General features: G+C 40.2%; 1 protein-coding gene across 4 annotated transcripts in view; it reads left to right on the top strand.

Moving 5' to 3' along the window:
• UBE2E3 (ubiquitin conjugating enzyme E2 E3) overlaps positions 1-18813 on the top strand; it is a 109048-nt gene that overhangs the window by 52292 nt on the left and 37943 nt on the right. The gene's annotated exons all lie outside the window — the stretch shown is intronic.

Here is an 18813-nt window from a genome sequence, read left to right as displayed (position 1 = left end):
GGCTGCACATTTACTTACTTAACTTATTTTGTTGGTTTGCCCTATTTTCAGTAATCTGCTATTTCTGTACGCAACCAGTTTTCTGTAGAGCTAGCACTCAGGGCGGTGGCGGGGGGGGGGGTACACAAAGGGCATGTGGTGTTTTGGAAAATGATGTATCTCTTTCTGTTCATAGAACTTCTTCATGCTATCAGAAGCTCTTACACAAAAGGAACATTGTAGAAGGCCTATGTATTTATTATTTAAGGCTTTCTTTAAGCTATATACCTTGCAGGATGTCTTACGTATTTAAAAAAATTCAAAACAATAATAAGGCAGTTCAAATCAAGAGAACACGTCATATCCCCTTGATTATAGCATTTGGAATTAATCAAGGTATCAAAAATTGTGGAGTTTGGGAATATCCCTGGCAGGAGAAGTCTACACCTGAATTGCAGAAATGGATTGTTGATATGTACTATTTGTGAGCATTTGAATTATGCCACAAAGTGGCAAGGAAAAAGACTTTCAATCAATATAGTAAATGTTGGTGAAATTGTTTTGTTTATCAAACAATTTCCAGGTTTTTTAAAACTGTTATGACAACCATTTTAGAGATTGTGTTGATTCTTTAATGCTTTTGCTTGTATTTGTAGTTTTTTTTCCCCCCTCCCCTGATTCATTTAGCATAACACAATACAGTAGTGAGAAATACTAGATGACATCCAGCCTAGAGAATGGGACGGTGGCAAAGGGCCCATCAAGATAAACCTAATTGGAATGAAAATTGAAGAAAGCACATGGAGTCTCCAAGCTTTTCCCTTGTGTGGCCATACTGGCCTGCCTGTCTTCTTGCTGATCTTCACATGCAGGCAGGTGACCTATAAGCTTTAATGCTCAAAACTACCCCTTTATGCATGGGTGTGGAAAGGTACTGGCAGCCCATTCAGTTAGCGCAGTAGAAGGGTCACATGAGCTGGCAGTTTGACCCTACCCTAGTACCCAGTCAGGACTCTTCCTCTATAGCATGCAGGACTGTGCTGGACCACCTTGCAAATCTGTAATGGCCACAGTGGTCCCACCATTAATTAGGTTTCCTTCAACTTCGTGGGAACCATACTTTGACTCAAGGAAGCATTCACTCATCATATTGAGCAGGTGTCCAGAGAGCAAATATATGTTTGTTCTAAGTGTTTTAGTGTTGCTCAGTCGGTTCTTCTATTGTTTTTCTTGATAGTGTCTCCACAGAATTGATACAAGGTGAGGTGTGAATGAATGAATGTCCACTGAAGGTTCTCTGTTACAAATTAAGAACATCAAACAGATAAATGTAATCAGAAGCCAAAAAATGATACAGCCTTATTTCTTCTCTGGATTCTAAGGTATTATATTATGTCCTGAATATCTGCCCTATATCTGCCCTACTCAAGTTCTCAACTGCAATTGCCCCTCTAGTCTCTTTGCTTACTACGTACTGAGTAGAAGTTAAATTTCCTTCTTGTAAATAGCTAGGATCAAGGGTCTTAGGTTTGCTATAACAACCCTTTCCAAGTTTTTTTGTACAGGTTTATGTAGTCCCTCCAACAATAACAACAACAACAAAAAATGTAGTTTAATCCTAAGTGGAAAAATGACTTTATGTTCACCCTTACAGTATGGAATGCTGTTCAGGCTCATTTAACTAGAGGGCATTCAATGTTTGAAATTAAAGTCCCTTGATTTTTCCCCCTTTTGTTTGTAGGTCACCTTTTAATGGGACCGTAAAGATTAAAATATAGACAGAATCCTCCTATTTGTCATCCTCAGTGCTGAAGGGGCTTAAAAGTTCAGAAGGGTAATAACTCAGCTGTTAAAAGCTGAGGAAAAGGGAAGGAAGAGTGGGCAACACCTTAAGTAAGTTTACATCTGAGAGAAGCTGAACATTTTGGAATGGGGTGCTTTTCATCTCTGTAAACTGTGCTTCCTATAGTACATGCCATGTGCAGGGGTAATGTAGGACTATAATCAACATGACTGCGTTATTCATATTTCTTTATACTTTACACACTGATAAGCATGCATTTTCCACTAGGGCCTGATTTTGATGTAACTCAGGTCCTTGGTAACCTACGGTTTTTCAACTGGCAAATTGCATATTTCTGAAACTATTCTGGCTCCCATAACCCTTCCTTCTCCAGCGTAATTCCATCCTCCCTCTCCTTATTGGTTGCCTTGATAGTTTCATGTTATAGCTCTACTTACGCCACTTGTAGCTGAATTTAACCAGGACTGACAAACACCTATAATTCTTGGCTAATGTGGGAACCTTGGTTAGCATTATTGGCATCAACGCATACTTAAATGTATGCTACTGGAGAAAATGAAAAAGAGAAAATGAGTGCCCTAAAAGAAGGTGAAATGTTTTAGATCCTGGGAGTTGGCTCCTCAGCTGCAAATCGTGGTTTACTTATGGATATCCCACAGAGAACAGTGGTTACTTTTTATTATTATCACTAGCTGCCTTGAATGGCTAAAATGGTTAAAAATAAAGGGCAGTGTTGATGTGTTGTATTTTGATGTGTGTCAAGTTTTTAAATGGTTGTTTTCCTGGTTGTAGATTGGGATCCAGAGAGCATATATGATTATAAATATGGGCCATTACAAAGCCATAAGATCCTATCCTATCCTATCCTATCCTATCCTATCCTATCCTATCCTATCCTATCCTATCCTATCCTATCCTCCCCTCCCCTCCCCTCCCCTCCCCTCCCCTCCCCTCCGCAAGCAGACTAACATGGATACCCTCTCTGAGATTGACTTCTATAAGAATTTTTTAAAAACATTCTTTTAAATCTATATACTGTCTTTCAGTTTTGCTACACCCGAGATGATTTAAGTGGGGCTGATCAAGTTTCTCTCCTCCCTGGCTTATATTTGGCTTGAGTTGGATCTTTCAAAAAGAGAAGAACTTAATTACACATACTAAGTTTATCTGAAACTGACCCTTCAGCGGCCAGGCATGAACAACAGAGCAGGCCCTTTTGCTTTTGCATTTGGAACCTCCTGCTAGTTTTCCTAACTGTGACCCTAAGCATCCTTGTTAGGACTGTGCCATGCTTTGGATTTGAGAGGAAAAGTTGTTTCTGAACATAGCAGTTTTGAAGGCAACTGCATCTTTTCCCAGGATCAGGGGGCTTGCAGCTGCAGCTACAGCACAGTCTCACAAAAAGATATGAATGATTTAATTATAGCCAGCAGATCTGGGCTGCAAAAATCCAGTCCACCATTAGAAAGCAGCCCCAAATATAGAAAACTAGTGGTTTGCCATCTACTGGTTATCTGGAATTATGCAGCCCAGGTTTGGTCACCTTGGTTGAAGAAGTTGCAAACAGGTGTTTTGTGTATGCCCATGGACTCTTTTTGCTTTAGGTCTGCTGCACAGCCCTAAAATATAATTATTTGTTTGTTTGTTTGCTTATTTTTATTTATGTTTCACATTTGTCATTGCCCATCTCCCTGGAAGTGACTCTGAGCAATTTACAGTAAAAGGATAAATATTAATTAAAATATAATATAACATATAAAATAGTGTGGGTTTATACCTAAATGCACCCTCGTGGCATCAGGCTACATGTGTCAACTGGGAAAAAGAGATCTCTTAGGTATAGTGTTCTGTATTTTTGAAAAGGCAGAGGAGAATGGCTTCCTTAAATCAGTTTAAACCAGAAATACATTTTCCCTGTACTGATTTTTCTTTTTCTTCTTATGAGTTTAAAAAATCTGATAATCCAGTTATTTTATCTCCATTTATTTTTTATGATAAAAGGCTAAAATATTTTAAGAATCAATCTAAGGAAAGCACAGCTGTCTGGTGAATTTTCTGGACTTGCTTGCCAGGCTGTTTTGCACATATAAATTAGGTTTTTTCATGTACAATTGAAAAGAGAAGTGTGTCATGTAGTGATATAATGAAAGCTTTAGGCAGTAGCCCTATATTTAATTAGTGGGACTAAGGACACTGAACTCAGTGGTACATACTTGTGGGTAGGTAGGTAGGTATGTGCAAATAAATAAGTGTAAACAGTCCATGACTGTGTTTGATCACAGTTGTCTCTAACATACATAGTTTATGTACACTATACTACTAATATGTATAGTTGCTACTATATATATTCATTGAGAAACCCATCTAATTTCCCAATGTCTGTTTTTGTTATGTAGATTTCTTTGTTACAGGATTTTTCTTTGATAATTCCCCAAATCCTCAGCAATCACCAGAGTTATCTGAAAGAATGCTATTTAAACTCTGAGAATTCTCAGTTCATCAAACTAATTATCCGCTTTTCTTTATTGAAATCGTTATTGTAACAATGACAGCCTGTTATCTTTGTGTAACTTTACTGCTTTGTTGGCTGTGCATAGTCATCACTACAGTTGACCATGTGAGTGCTATCGAAAAATTTGACATTGCACTTCCAAGTGTGTGAATGCGAACAATCATGTTTTAAGTAGTATCTTAGAATTCATCTGCAAGTAACCAGTAGAAACTCTCCCCTGTCTTGGCTTGTCAGATAGAACAAATTGGCTGGTACATAGATCCAGTTAACTTTGATGAACAACTAGACTGAGTTTTTAGTCTTCTCTGCCTGATATCTAATCACGCTTACACCAGGGGTGAATTTTACTTCCTGCTTAAAAAAACAAAGTAATATTTTCTAAGGTATGAAAGAAAAGGTGGCAAAGAAAGAAAGAATTCAAGGTATATCTGTATCATTGTCACCATTAAGGAGTGGCTCTTCTATGCTACTTTCAGATGAAAGAACAGCTACTTCTTCCATGTCTCCCCCTCTCTCTCTGGAGTTGCCAGGCTCAGCCATTATTAGCAGAGTTCTAAAGAAGTAAGACAGCTGGTATTTTCCCTTAGGGATGTGAAGGCAATCCCAGACGACCGGCCCATCTTAGATTACAAGTACAAGCAGCATGAACGCAGCTCCTTTCTTTCTCTTCTTTCTCCCTGCTGCCTCAACTGTGAGTGTTCAAAGAAGGGAGCTCTTGCATCCCACAAACTCTACTGGAAAAGAAAAGTAATTGATAGATGAAAAAGAAAAGTTTCAGGAGAAAGAGAAGGATTATCTCCCCCAAAATAATCTGTTGATCTTTAATAGCCATATACAAATCAGAGAATTCTTTGTGTATGTGCACTTTTTTATTTAAAAAAGTGTGGGTCAAATGTATTTAGTATGATGAGAACTTCTAGTTTCCTGCTTTGTTTGCTTTCCAGTTCTGGTCCCACCAGTGCAGCCTTCCTCTGTTATCTTGTCCATCATTAGACAGACTATTAATAGACTTTAGTCACAATATCTGGTATATGATGTGAGATTCTGGATTCTTGTAGGCAGGATTCTTTGCAATAATCCACAAGGGCACTGGTTGAGATATTCAGTTTTCTGAACTCATATTGGCTACTCATGTTGGTATGAATTATTCATTCACAATTCAAACATGTGGTTTAGAAAGGCCAAGGTTTTGGCTAGCCTCCAGTCTAGGAGCAGGATTGTCAAAATGTCAATACATCCACCACAGTTGGGACCAGAACTTCTATCACTAAGTAGTGTAATTGTTAAATGAGTCATGCCCAATTTTATGACCTTTTATACCACATTCGTTAAGCAAATCACATGGTCGTTAAGCAAATCTGACTTTCCCCATTGACTTTGCTTGTCGGAAGCCCCCTGGAAGGCGATCATGTGACCCCAAGACACTGTGATGGTTGCAAGCACAATGCTGGTTGCCAAGTGCCCGAATTTTGATCATGTGACCATGGGGGCACTGTGATGGTCGTAAGCACAAGGACTGGTCGTAAGTCACTTTTTTCAGTGCCATTGTAGCTTTGAACGGTTGTTAAACAAATGGTTGCAAGTTGAGGACTACCTGTATATGCATCCTTCTCTTATACAGTCAAGGGGCAATACAGATCTGAGCTTTCTAATAGGGTTGAACAAAACATATACAATAAGGTAATTAGTTTAGTATTTAATAATACTCACTTCCAAATAGCATAGATACTTCCTGTCCTGGGAAATATCATTTTGCAAAGAAATGATCAGTCCTGGCTTCCTGAAAGTTCAGGTCACTTAGGGTCATAATCCAGAATCCAAACATTAAGCAGGTTTAACCCTATTAATTTCATGGGGCTGAACCACACTTCATTCCATGCTTGATTGCAATCCCTCTTAGACAGCCAAAGAGGTTTGGACCACTTCAAGTTTTTGAGATCTCCAATCATGAGGATTTTTCAAAATTACAACTTATTAAAATAAAATGCAAAGTAGTTGGAGTTTTCTAAGAACAAAAAATGGCAAATGCTGAAATTTGATCCTCATTTTGAATTGGAAGGCCAGGCCAAATGATCCTGATTGATTCTGCTTGATTATAATTTTGCATTTAAGTAAGTGTTTTTTTCTTCTATGGGAATCTGTATCCCACATGTAGAGAACATTTGTTAATGATAAAGGATACGGGAAATTGTAGTTTGGCATCATCTGGAATTCAGAAATATCAGGATCCCTATTCTTAAGTAAACAGAAGTTTCCCACAGAAATTTCTGTGGGAGTCTGCCTCGATGTCCAAAATAACTTTGTATCGTAAAAGTAAAGCTAACACAGAATTTAACTCAGCTTGGAAACCATTTTTAAATTGTAACTCTATATATATATGAGTTTGCACCATATCTAAAATTTGGGTTTGTCTTAATATAAAGTCTTAATATTCTGACTCTAAAGGATTTGCTAAACCAGAATAGATTTTCAGTGATTTAGTGTAGCTTTTAATCTTATTTTATGATTTATATTGAGCTGACTACTGCTGTTGATATTTATATATTGCTTGGAATTTAAGAACAATCTCTAGTTTTCAAAATGATAAAGTATATTCAGTTACTTGAAACCAATTAATGAACTGTTGAAAACTCTAACCTAATTCTATGATGCTTGTAAATTCCCTGTTGATTCACTTCGTGTTTTATTTTTCTGTATTTTTCTCTCTCTTTTTCTTTCCTCTCTCTCTTTTTCTCTTTTTCTTTGGTGAAAATGCTTCATATAAAAACCCAGAAATTTCACAAGTGGCTTGCTCAGTATAATTCCACAGTGAAAAAAGATCTGGAATACATGGCCAAGTCTTTTGAACTATGTTTCTGTGTAGTGTAAAGACTATTTAAATGCAGCCTGCTCTGTTTTAAATGTTATAGCAGCCAGTTAGTATGCGCATTTATTTGGTAGATTTTGTGCATTATGAAAGGGTTGATTTAAATCAGTTCTTGGTCACTTTTTAAAGCAGTATTTAAATTACGGTTTTAAATCAATCCATTTTGCTGAAAGATTTATTTAACTGGCACTGAAAAGAGTGTGAGATCATTGCTTGGATAATGTGCCAGGTATTGTGTGCCATACAGCTGTAATTTAGTAGTGGCATCTGTAGTTGCATAATCTGTTTATTGAAAATCCAAACAATTAAAGACTGGTACTTTTTTTTTTTTTTTTGGCTTGAAAGAAAAGTAAATTCACCTGATGCTATTTTAATCTCCGTGCTGTGTGAGATACTTTAAAATGTCACTGAGCCTTGAACCCGCATCTGTTTAAGCTAAATCCAAGTCGGCATCATGCTTACCTAAGACTGCAGTTCTCAACTTTTTCACTCTGAAATGAGTCCCATAGATTAGGATGAAACTTTCCCAGTAGCCATTGAACCTTATCACCTTGGTAGTCATCCAAATTTATTTTTGCAGTGACCGTATCCTGTCACCCAAGAACAAGCCGAAACTGAGACCCAGCTTAATAAGGAGTGAGATGATCTCTAGCCGCTCTCTACAGCCAAGAGGAACGTGAACTCATTGCTGTCACTCTAAATTTCAGACACAAGTGAAGTGTGTCCAGGGTTAAGTGCAGCTTCGAAGTGAGTTCTTGCCTTTCTCCTGTGATTTTGAAGTCAGCCTGGCATCAAGAAACACCTGCTTCTCTGGGTGTAAAATAAAGCGAAGGGTTGTGTTTATCATGGACCCTTGCCAAAATGAACTGATTTGATATAACCTTTCAAGCAACCATATGAATCCTTCAGTGGTATTTCAAAAAAAAATTTCCTGGAATTTTATTTTGAATCACTTCTAACTAAGTTTGAAATGGATGTTGTCTGCTTTTTGTGGAAAATGTGGAAAGAGAGATCTCTGAAACGGAGGTAGTCAGGTGCAGGTTGAAATGTTTAGAGAGGAATGAGCTTGCCAGTGATGGTTGTGGGATCTGCTTTCACTTGTGCAAAGGTTTTAGAGGTGATATGAATCAGTAAGAGACGGTGCAGCCAAGTTGTCATGCTTTGCAGGGACCTCAGAGGAACACAGGAACCTCTGTCTTTTGATGAGCCAAATCTGCAGCCACCACAGTTAGAAGCTAGCTTACAAGCGAAGTATTTTTGGATCCCTAATCATTTATTTCCTTCCTTTCTTATTTCAGTTTCTTTTTAAAATTTTCATGTTTAAGATGTATTTTTTAAAATTAAAAATGAGTATACTTGGTCACCTGTGGTGATTAAAAATCACCAGCAGATGACCAGAGAAGGAAGTCTTTGAGATTGAAAGAAAGGATGGTTTGTTTATTGGCTCAGATTCTTACCATTGCAAACTTTACTACTGTGCAAACACTCTGCTCATTAAAGCTGGTCCCTGGGCATTTTCACAATTTATTGCTCATCTGGCTTGACTTCAGTTGAAAAGTTGAGCAAATTTTCCTTGAAGAGATTTCTCCTATGTATCGAGGTTGTAATAAAAGAAAAAAGAGAATGCTTAATGAGACTTTTAGTTACTCCTGTTAAGAAAAAGAATGGCTAAACAGTTTATTCCCTTGCACGTTGCTTTAACCGCTGCACTTTATGGCACTGCTGAGTAGGGCAAAAGGGATCTGTAGGAAAGAAATAAGCACAGCATAATTCATCTCTTTCACTTTTTTATTGCCCTGTAATTTAAGCTATTTGGCACACCTTTTCATAATGAAAATATTACTGTTAATATGTGAAGTTGATTATTTCATTTCTGGGTCTTCACCAGGGCTATTCAGCAATAATAGACTAGTCTTAACATTCCGATTGGGCAATTTGTAGAAACCAAACGGTCTCGTAGACTGCAAAGTGGTGGCTTGTGGCCCACGTCCTGCAAAAGCACATTAAGCTCTGCCCCCTTTCTTTGCTTCCCAGGTGTTTTGCCATCATCTGGGTGACGTGGAACGGATCGCTGCTCCTACCCTGCTCTCTCCTTTGATTCTGACACAGCCAAGGTTACTTTTTTTAGCAGCGAAGGAGCAGCTGTCTTGGCTGGGGTTTGGGCTGGAGAATTACGCTTTGGGCTGTCCCACGCAGGAGATTCTGATGCATTCAAGATCTTTATTTTCAAGAGCAGTGGAAAACTGGTGATCTTGTTCAGGAGCATCAGGGTGGGGGTGGGGGGAGAGTTAACTTCAGCTGCCTCCCCAGGAATCCTGACATGGCCAGGGTAGCTGCTCAGTACAGTTTATGACTAAGATGGGTGAGGCAGTGTGTTCACCGTGAAGGGGTGTGTATGGAAGGCACAGAAAATAAATGGAAGAGAGGTGGATAAATGAAAGGGAGAGAGAAAAAAGAGCCTCTCCCTGCTCTTGGGTTTGATCCCATGCACTGACAATATACATGGCCCTCAGATATACACCCGTGTGTAGATGCAGTCCTCAGCTCCACCCAGAGTCATACATATTTAATCAATAGTAATTACGCCTCTTGAAAAGCTTCCCTCCTCTTGCCATCAATACAGTATTTTGCCAGCATACTTCCCATTGAACTGAATGCAGCTTCTCTGAATTGAACTCCTAAAGACTTCTTTGTGTAGACCTGTTATGTCAAGCAGGTAAGAAGTGTGTAGGCAACAGTCAGGTTGCCATATAGGGACTGCAAAACTCCAGATGTCACTAGATGGCAGCAAAGTGATAAGTAAACTCTGACCCTTTGCTGCCATCTAGTAGTGTGCCCAGATTTTGGCAGCCCATAGAAAGAGCCTAAAGGAAAGGGCATCTTGTATTGAAAGTCACTGATTTCACAGTCTGGAGGATCTGAACTCAAACCTCATACCCAAGCTTCAACTTCTGGATATCGGGGGTCTGATCTTTTTTCTGTCACTAAAGACAGCAGAGATCTTCAACTTAGAGTCCTTGAGCTATTCCTACAAGACTAATGCTTGCGTGCGCACCTGCTGGGTCTTTCACACAAACGCACACTCACCCATTCTCCCACATGGATCCTTGCAGAAAAGATGGCGAGTCCTTTCCCATCCCCACCTTTTTTTAATTTCGAGTGCTGGGTATAAATTTCCTGCCTCTTTCTCCTGCATGTCCCCAACTCTCAGTCACTGTTAATCTGGATAACATTGAGCTCCTAAAAAGAGGGTATTTATTTGGTCTTATTTGTAAGCCTTGGGGAAGAGACATCACAACATGGGGCGGGGGGGGGGAGGTGCTCACCTGCTCCAAGTGGCAGGTATTCCAGCAGCCTTCCTGAAATGTCAGCTCTGTCTCCCTCCTCTTAAACTGCCTTCCGCTGACTTAAGCATCGGTTTAGGGCCTGATGCTTGGGCTTGCTCTGCGACCCACCCTGCCCTTTTCCTTTTGCACAGTACCTTATAGAGGGCACGCCTGCAAGCTGGAACTGCCTCAGTTGTGTTGATTGCGCGTAAGCTGCTCTGATAGCCCTTTTGACTGAAGAGTAGGATAAGCATACTTTCACGTGAAGGCACGGCTTTGCTGGATCAGACCTGGTCCCCTCTAATCACAGGCGATCTTTTCAGTAGTAGTCAGTGCCTTTCTGAAGGTGCCCCAGAGTGGAAGGCAGTGTTTTCCCTTCTTCCAGCAATCTCCAGCTGTTTCTAGCATCTAGGGGTTTATGGCCTCTGAACCTGGAGATTTTTGCTCAGCTCAATTGACTTAGCTCTGATCCTTGGTTTCTGACATTTTTCAGGAAGCCAAGTCATCTCTTCAGAAAATAAAGGCAATACAATAGAAACTGTGGAAGATCTCACCCAGTAGATTTTATCTCCACTGTGTGTGCCACGGTGGGGTGCTGTCTGCATCGGACTCCAAGGCCTTGATAAAAGACAACATTCTTTTAATTTGTCTTAGATGGCCTGTATTTGCCAGGATGGTAATTCCAGGCCAGCTTGTTCTCAATTGTTTGTCTGTGAACCAATTGTTATCTGGGCAGTAACAAGCCCTTCAACCTATTTGGCTCTGGTCAGCTTTTATTACATGGGGACAGATGTTTCACAACTGGAATTCTTTCACAATTGATTGAATGGTCTTAGCGATTGTTACTCCACACAAATGAATATACGACATCACACTGATGTGGAGTATTGGATTTTTAAAAGATGTTTTCTATATAAACGGTATATTCTTCCATGGCAGTTTTGCTGTTTGTTTTTTTTAATGCAAATGTGCCCTCATACTAATGCAGATCATATTACTTTGAAATTTAGTAGTCTTCTTGATTTTCACAATATTGATATGCTATTTTTGGAGAAACAGATGTAAAAATTTTCTTTTTGTTTTTCTGTGCTTCAAAGGCTATTCCTTCAGCTTGCTTTAATTATATGTGATATGAATAAATAAATAACTCCTAGGGGTTAAAACCGCAAACTTCTGTTTGTTTTGCTGAAGCACTCTATAATAAAAACACACCCACACCCACAAATAAATTGTTGCTGCAGTTATTAACTTCATGGTTCAGCTGTTTGCTTCAGTTTAGTTGTTTGTATTTATATACAGTATTTTCCTGAATGTTACATTTTCCAGAATGAGATGATACAGATTAATCACACCTATAAATTATAATTAGCCATTGGCACCATTATTTAAAGATAGTGGCTTAACCTGTAATATAATACTTATCTTCATGATTGAGAGGCGTTCAGGCAGAAGCTTGAATTGGGGACTAGATGCAGAACAGCATTTTATATTATTATTAGTATATACTACATACTGCCTTTTTTGTAAGAATGCTTGATGTGGTTTATCATTTAAAATTACATCTCAGAGATGAGATACAAAAGAAAAAGGAGGCAAGGAAGGAAGAGGAAAATAAACACATTTCAGGTGATCTACAATGACAATGATATTATTTATAAAATTTACAGTGAAGTTACTTTATGGGGCTGCAACACAATTCTGGGTGGTGAGAAGGATCTCATTCTTTGATTCACTGCCATGGAACGCTCACTGAAAACATGGGGAGGGTGATAGACTCAAGGGTGCAAGGCATCTACTTATTACCAAAAAGTTATTACAAAATACAGATTTTAACCCGCATCTGAGGGTCCACCCCAGTTTGTTGTTAGGCAATTTTGCTACACTTTGAGATCTTTAACCTACACTAGGAATCTATTCCTGTACTCTGTGTGTGTGTGTGTGTGTGTGTGTGTATGCGTGCACACCTTCCAGTCAGTCTTGACTCTTGGCGACTGCCTGGACAAGTCCCTGTGGTTTTCTTGGCAAGATTGTGGAAGTGGTTTGCCATTCCTTGCTTCCCGGGGCTCCGAGAGAGAGACTGTCCAAGGTTACCCAGCTGGCTTCGTGCCTAAGATGGGACTAGAACTCGCCTGGTACCTTCTCATTCCTGAACCACTGTCTTTTTCCTTACAATCCTTGGCCCTGTCTTCTTTCTTAATCAAAGGCTTTATCTGACACTCTGTTTCCTATTCTATACATATTTTATTCTACATTGCTTTCTCAACCAACATATCCCAAAGTCACTTGTATGCACAGGAGGTAGAATGTGCAATCAGGTCCTGAGGTAGAGTGGGACATTGGGGGGTTCTAGTAGACCCTTTCTTCAGTACTGCAACTGCTCTGGGCCTGGTACTGTGTCCTCAGACCCACTTCTTGAAGCTTCTGGTGGTGGCCAGCAATCTTGGCTGTTCTTCAAATGCTAATGCTATGGGCTTAATTCCCTGGAGAAATTGCCAGTGTTTCTGCTAAAAGCCCGGTGCCTCTGACATTCCTAGACTTTCACAACCCAGTTACACCAATAGACTTGTTCTGGGGAATCTGTATCGTATCTGTGTCTGTTTCATCTGTTGTTGCTGCTGCTATCTCACTTTTCTGTCCAAAGGTCAACCAATCATTTGTGTAAATGCAGTTTTGTAGCCAGTTTGAGTATAATGCTACAGAGAGGTAGGTGTGTATGCTCATATCATACTCAAATTGCATGTAATGATTCAAGAATCAAACTACTGTCTCCAGCCTAGAAGCTCCAGCATTTCTTGCCTAGAACAAAAGTACAAGTTGAGCTTTCCCTCAGAGTGGTACCTTCGAGATGTTTAAGACTAGAGCTTACATCACTTATTGCGAAGGGCACCATATTGGGAAGGCTGTCATGTTTGTACAGCCTCATTGACAATCTACAAAGTTTTCCATCTCTAATCAAAGCTACAAGCTGGATGAGTGTTTTATGGCTTTCAAAATGGAATCAGTTTATGGTCATTTCCCCCACTTTTCATGAATGGAAAAAGATTGCCTGACTCCCTAGGCTAGCCTGGTGTCCTTCAAGTGTGTTGGGATATAGTTATAGCCCTTCTGTAATTTGAGATCTGCACTTTGCCCTTTTGTTCCCACAATGCTGGGAAATGTCACAAGTTGAGATAATTAACTTCCACCTCTGCTATTGATCCAGAGAAATGCCACCAAGGTGGTTTTGCAGCAAGTCCTCTGGAGCTGTGAGGCAAACAGTTCCATTTTGGTGAAAATGGGACGGGCATGGGACCAGGTTATTTAAGGGACCGACTCTCTCCAGTTACATCTACTTTTCCCATCAGGACCGGCAGGAGAGGCATGTTACGGGTGAGTGTCATCTGGCAGGACCCAGGAAGAGAGCCTTGTCTGCCGTGGTGCCCTGTGGAACATTATCCCTCAAACCTTAGATTGGCCCTGATCTCTTGGCCTTTAGGAAGACCCTGAAGACATGGCTCTGCCACCGTGTCTAGGGGTCTGGCAATGGTGGGGAGTCTGGCAATCAATGGCTGTATTGAGCTGATGTAGAATGAATTCTGCTGCTGATCATGATTTTATGTTTTTTAAATTGATTATCGACAGTTTTTATAGGCTTGTATATTGGCTTTTAACTTGTTTTTTATTGTTTGTATGTGTTGTAAGCCACCCAGAGTCACTTAGATGAAGTCGAAATAGCAAAAACAATATACCTGCCTTGTCTTGCCTTTCAAGTCTTCAGATTTCCCTCCCAAACTCAAGATGGTCTTGTGTTTCTCCATCATCTCCCCCTTCTTCCCATCCATTTTGCCAGTCCCTTGCACAGTGGCCAGATTCTTTATATCATGAAAACAAGTGCCACTGTTCGAGATTCCCTTTGGTCAGCTGGAGGGAGCTCTGCTCTGCTCTGCTCTGCTCTGCTCTGCTCTGCTCAGAGGTTACCCAGCAGCAAGGTGAAGATGCTCCTGGAGCAGCGCATGCATCGTTGTGAAGGTAGCAGGGACAGAAGCAGCCGCTGGATGAAACTGGCCTAGAGCATTTAAAGTAATCTGGTTTGGAAGTCTGGAAGTTGCATGCCAATATACAAGGTCAGGGCTCCAGGAAAGGACAGGTGGGTATAGCAGTAGAGAAATCCCAGGCTGTGTTCTGCCTGCTGTTGGGTGAGGAGACACAATCCAGTAAGAACAGGAGTGCCTCATTCTCCAGCAGTGTGCCAAGAAGCGCTTCTCAGGGGGCTGAGAAGTTTGTGAACATGTCACAGCCAATCTGTTGGTAGGAAACATACCTGAAGAAGGAAGCCTGGGACATCAGGGTGATCCAAATGCCTACTATGACGATGTCTGGAAGGGATCATTATTTAGTTGTGCATAGAAGGCCCCAGATCCAGTCCAGGCCATCTCCATCCAGTTCATGGATCATATAACAAAGGATGAAAAAGACTTTAGCTCCAGACTCCAGAGAATCAGTAGCTATGTTCATGGTTAACTGAATCATGGTTTATTGAATTAAGCCAGTTGCCTGAACATAAACTAGCCACACCAGTTGGGTTTGTGCAATATTTTATCTTGTGAAACAGCCAGTCACATTTTAATATGTGCTGTGTGATAAAGTCATGGCAAGTCACGTTTGCCTATCCATTGTGGGCTGGATAGGCAAACGGTGTAACTGGAAAGAGGTTCATACTCAGCAAGCACCAACATCCTCTCAAAACACACAGCTCGTTTAAAGGCTATAAACCAATTGATAATGAAAACCACACATACAAATTGATTTAATGTTTTATAGTTGCTCCTTATAGTTTGTTTGAATTTAAAGCAATTTTGTATTTAGTTTGTCCCCCCTTGCCTCATCCACCCATTTAAGTTGCCAGAGCCTGCCTTCATGTTTTATCTCCAGCTACATTTAAAATATGACTGTTGATCAGTGTCTCTCAGCCTTGGCCACTTTCAGATGAGTGGACTTCAACTCCCAGAATTCCCCAGCCAGCATGGCTGGCTGGGGAATTCTGGGAGTTGAAGTCCACTCATCTGAAAGTGGCCAAGGCTGAGAAACACTGCTGTGCAGGTTGTAGTTGTTCATTATTTAATACTGTAATTTAATATTAGCCATTAATTCATTTGACGTTTTCTTCTCTTTAAAAAATTGCGTCAGGTTTTCCTTGTGGTGGTTCTGAAAAAGCAAAATCTAAAAAAAAGATTTTGCTCTGCTGGCTGGGGATTATGGGAGTTGTAGTCTCAACACCTCTGGAGAGCCTCAAGTTGGCGTAGGCCGTAAAAGTTAACAGTTGAAATACTTGACCAATGTTTGGACAAGAATGTTTTGGCTGATCAGAGGAATAGTTCTTATGTGCATAAAACCTTTGGGGAAATAATTCTATCTGGGGCCTGCTGGGTTGTGCTAAGCTATAACGTGATCTGTTTGGTATTGGCTTAGTCGGATGTGTAACGATACCGTAGTCAGTGGGTTGTGAATTCAGCCCGTTGAGGCTTTTTCTCTACATTTGCTGTAAAAATTGTGGCATAGTGTAATGTATAAGCCCAGCCGCTGAAGCTCATTTAATAAAGCTAATCAGAATTCAGAGAAAGGTACTGAAAATTAGGTCCAAGGAAATGCTGCAAGTCTGAATCGTGTTAAATGATGAAACAGACAGTACCTTCCTTGGATCAAATAGTGTAAGAATTTGGATTTGATTCTTTACCCTTCTGGCCTGCCTTTTGGCCTATGAGAACCTTGAAGACACACATACTAGGGAGATAATTTTGTTCCCTGATCCCCATCTATTCTCCCTCCTTCCTCTATCCACACTTCATGTGGCTGGAGCACATGGAAATCTAACTGATGCATATTTGCAAGGAGATTTTCTGGAATGCCAAATTATTGCGTTTCCCCCCTTAAGTTATAGCTTTGTTTTTATTTAGCAGTAAATCGGTGGCATGAATTTCCTGGTATGCACGCAGAGAATTAAATTGCATTGCTAGGGCCTTTTTGATGGTTCTGTGTCTGTGGTGCTGTTCTGCGCATATTTACTTCTCAGTGTTTTATCTTGTTGGATCCATGAGGCATTATCCTTTGTTCACTCACCATCGTTTTACCGCCCTGTTCAACAACTCCAGGCCATAATAATGTTTCATGTACCACACGGGGCCATTCCAGCATACGTATGCTATACATCCCTTGTTCAGCTTGTCCTATTCTCAGCCAGGTTTCTATTTGAAAGCAGTGCAAGCAAAGAACATAATACTATAGCCCCACTAGAAGCATGATGGAATGAGCGGTTACCACAAGTCAGTGAATGATGTCACTGAGAGACCACGTGCCGATTTTAGCTTGGCTCTGACAAGACACTCAGTAAGTGTCAAACAGTCCCGGATTGGAAATCTGGCAACTGTCTGCCGCTCTGCAGAAAGCAAAGGCGCCATTAGCAAATGTAAATACAGATTGGGATATTTACACAGCTTGCTTCTTAGTGTAACCTTTTCCTGATTCCATATAGAGACAAGACTTAACAAGGCAGAGTTTCAGGATTGCCCAAGATTGCCAGTTTGCATAAAGCACAAGCCCGGAGGCTGGAGGGTTGTTTCCCCAAGCTTCTCTGGAGACTACTTCAGCCTTGGGGTATTTTTCAACCATTGAAAAATTGTGTTAAATCTCTTCCACCAAGGAGGCTTGACTGTGGGGTACTGTCCAAAAGCATTCCACTAGAACGGGTGCTGCGGATTATTTCTTTATCGAATTTTGTTTATCAAATTTATATGGCTGCCCATCTCACAAAAAAGTGACTCTGGGCAGCGTACAACAATGAAGTAAAACAAGAAATATATAAAAACAGACATGATTAAAAAAAATATAAAAGCCATTATTAAAACATATCAAACCAAAGGCACAGGAGAGAATGAATATTAACCACAGTGGCGGAGCCATCTTTTATGCAGCTTACTCGGAGAATCCTGAAGGCTGGGTGGCAAATTTCAAAGCTGGCTCATTTGCGGGAAAATTGCTTGTGTGTGGACTTTGTCTGACCCAAGACTAGATGAGACCGCGATGGCTCTTGGGCAGACCCTGATCGTGTTCTGCAGAATGGAAAACTACAATATGCATGCGTACAGATCGTGAAATGGAGGCACGTCCTGGTTTGATTCTGTCCCTTGCTTCCCCACGATGGCTCGCGTGAATTTTGCAGTGAGAATGTCAGTTGTTTCCGAAGTAGGTGAGATCTCAAATGTATAGATAATGCAGGCGCACATACGTTCGTGAACATGCGCTCATGTATATTATTAAAAAATGAACTCTCTGCATGTGGTGAACAAGGCTCTCCCTCCACTTTCTGATGTGCTGCTTGCTGGGATATCTTTTGGTTTGTTCACTTTACAAACTTTACAAGTTTGTTCACTTTACATTTTTGTAGTCAAAAGTAATACATTCAAGAAGTCTTCCAGTCTAGACTTCTTCCTCGTTTGGTCTAATGTGCGGTCTGATTTCCATAGAAATGAATGAAAGGGTGAAAATATTTCTCAGGGCTGTTAGTTTGACCTATTGGACCTTGTACCCTTTAGGCACGGAAGCCAGCTGGGTGACTTTGGGCCAGTCGCTCTCTCTCAATCCAACCCACCTTGCAGGACTGTTGGTGTGGGAGAAAAATAGGTCTTGTACTGCACTTAGATACAGCGTGTGTCAAGTAGAGGAATCATACTAAATACTAATACTGCAGTTTAAACAGATCTGTTGCAGGTTTTCCGGGGAAGGAGATGACCGGTTCTCTCAAAAGCCTCGTGCAGACATATTCAGTAGAGGTTATTTAGTGCTTGTATGTTATGTTAGGCAGTTAAGGTGATTTAAAAGCATTGCCGGCATTCCTTCCTTTGGTTCAGTTCTTATTTGTTATTTTAAGCAAAACCCATGGAGTACAGTAAAAGATTAATAAATTTATACATAAATCTGGATTTGCCAAGAATTTTTACTCCAAATGAAAGCAAAAGTTGCTTTGTATTCACCAGCTCTTTTTAGTCCAATTCAAAAGAAAGCTACGCTTGCTTCTGTTGCAAATTTAACATCTGGAGTTTTATTCTTTCCAGCTTCCTTTTTTTTCTTTTTCTTTTTAAAGTAAGGCCTTTTTTTTAAAAAAAAAAATACGAATGTTTGTGTGGGTCTATGTACACACAGCCCACATTCTAAATATGGATTGGGATTTAAATGATGTTAAGTTTCCAAATGACATAAAACTAGATTAACAGCTCAGTCTTAATGATATTCACTTCTAGAAATAACTCCCATTAATTGCCGCAGAGGCTTTTTTAAAAAGCAGGCTTATGTT

The sequence above is a fragment of the Python bivittatus genome, unplaced genomic scaffold (genome assembly GCF_059951505.1).
Source record: "Python bivittatus isolate LINGU-HERP-01145 unplaced genomic scaffold, Pbiv_v1 ctg000200_np1212, whole genome shotgun sequence".
Classification (NCBI taxonomy): Eukaryota; Metazoa; Chordata; class Lepidosauria; order Squamata; family Pythonidae; genus Python; species Python bivittatus.
This window is presented reverse-complemented; position numbering and strand designations above follow the sequence as displayed.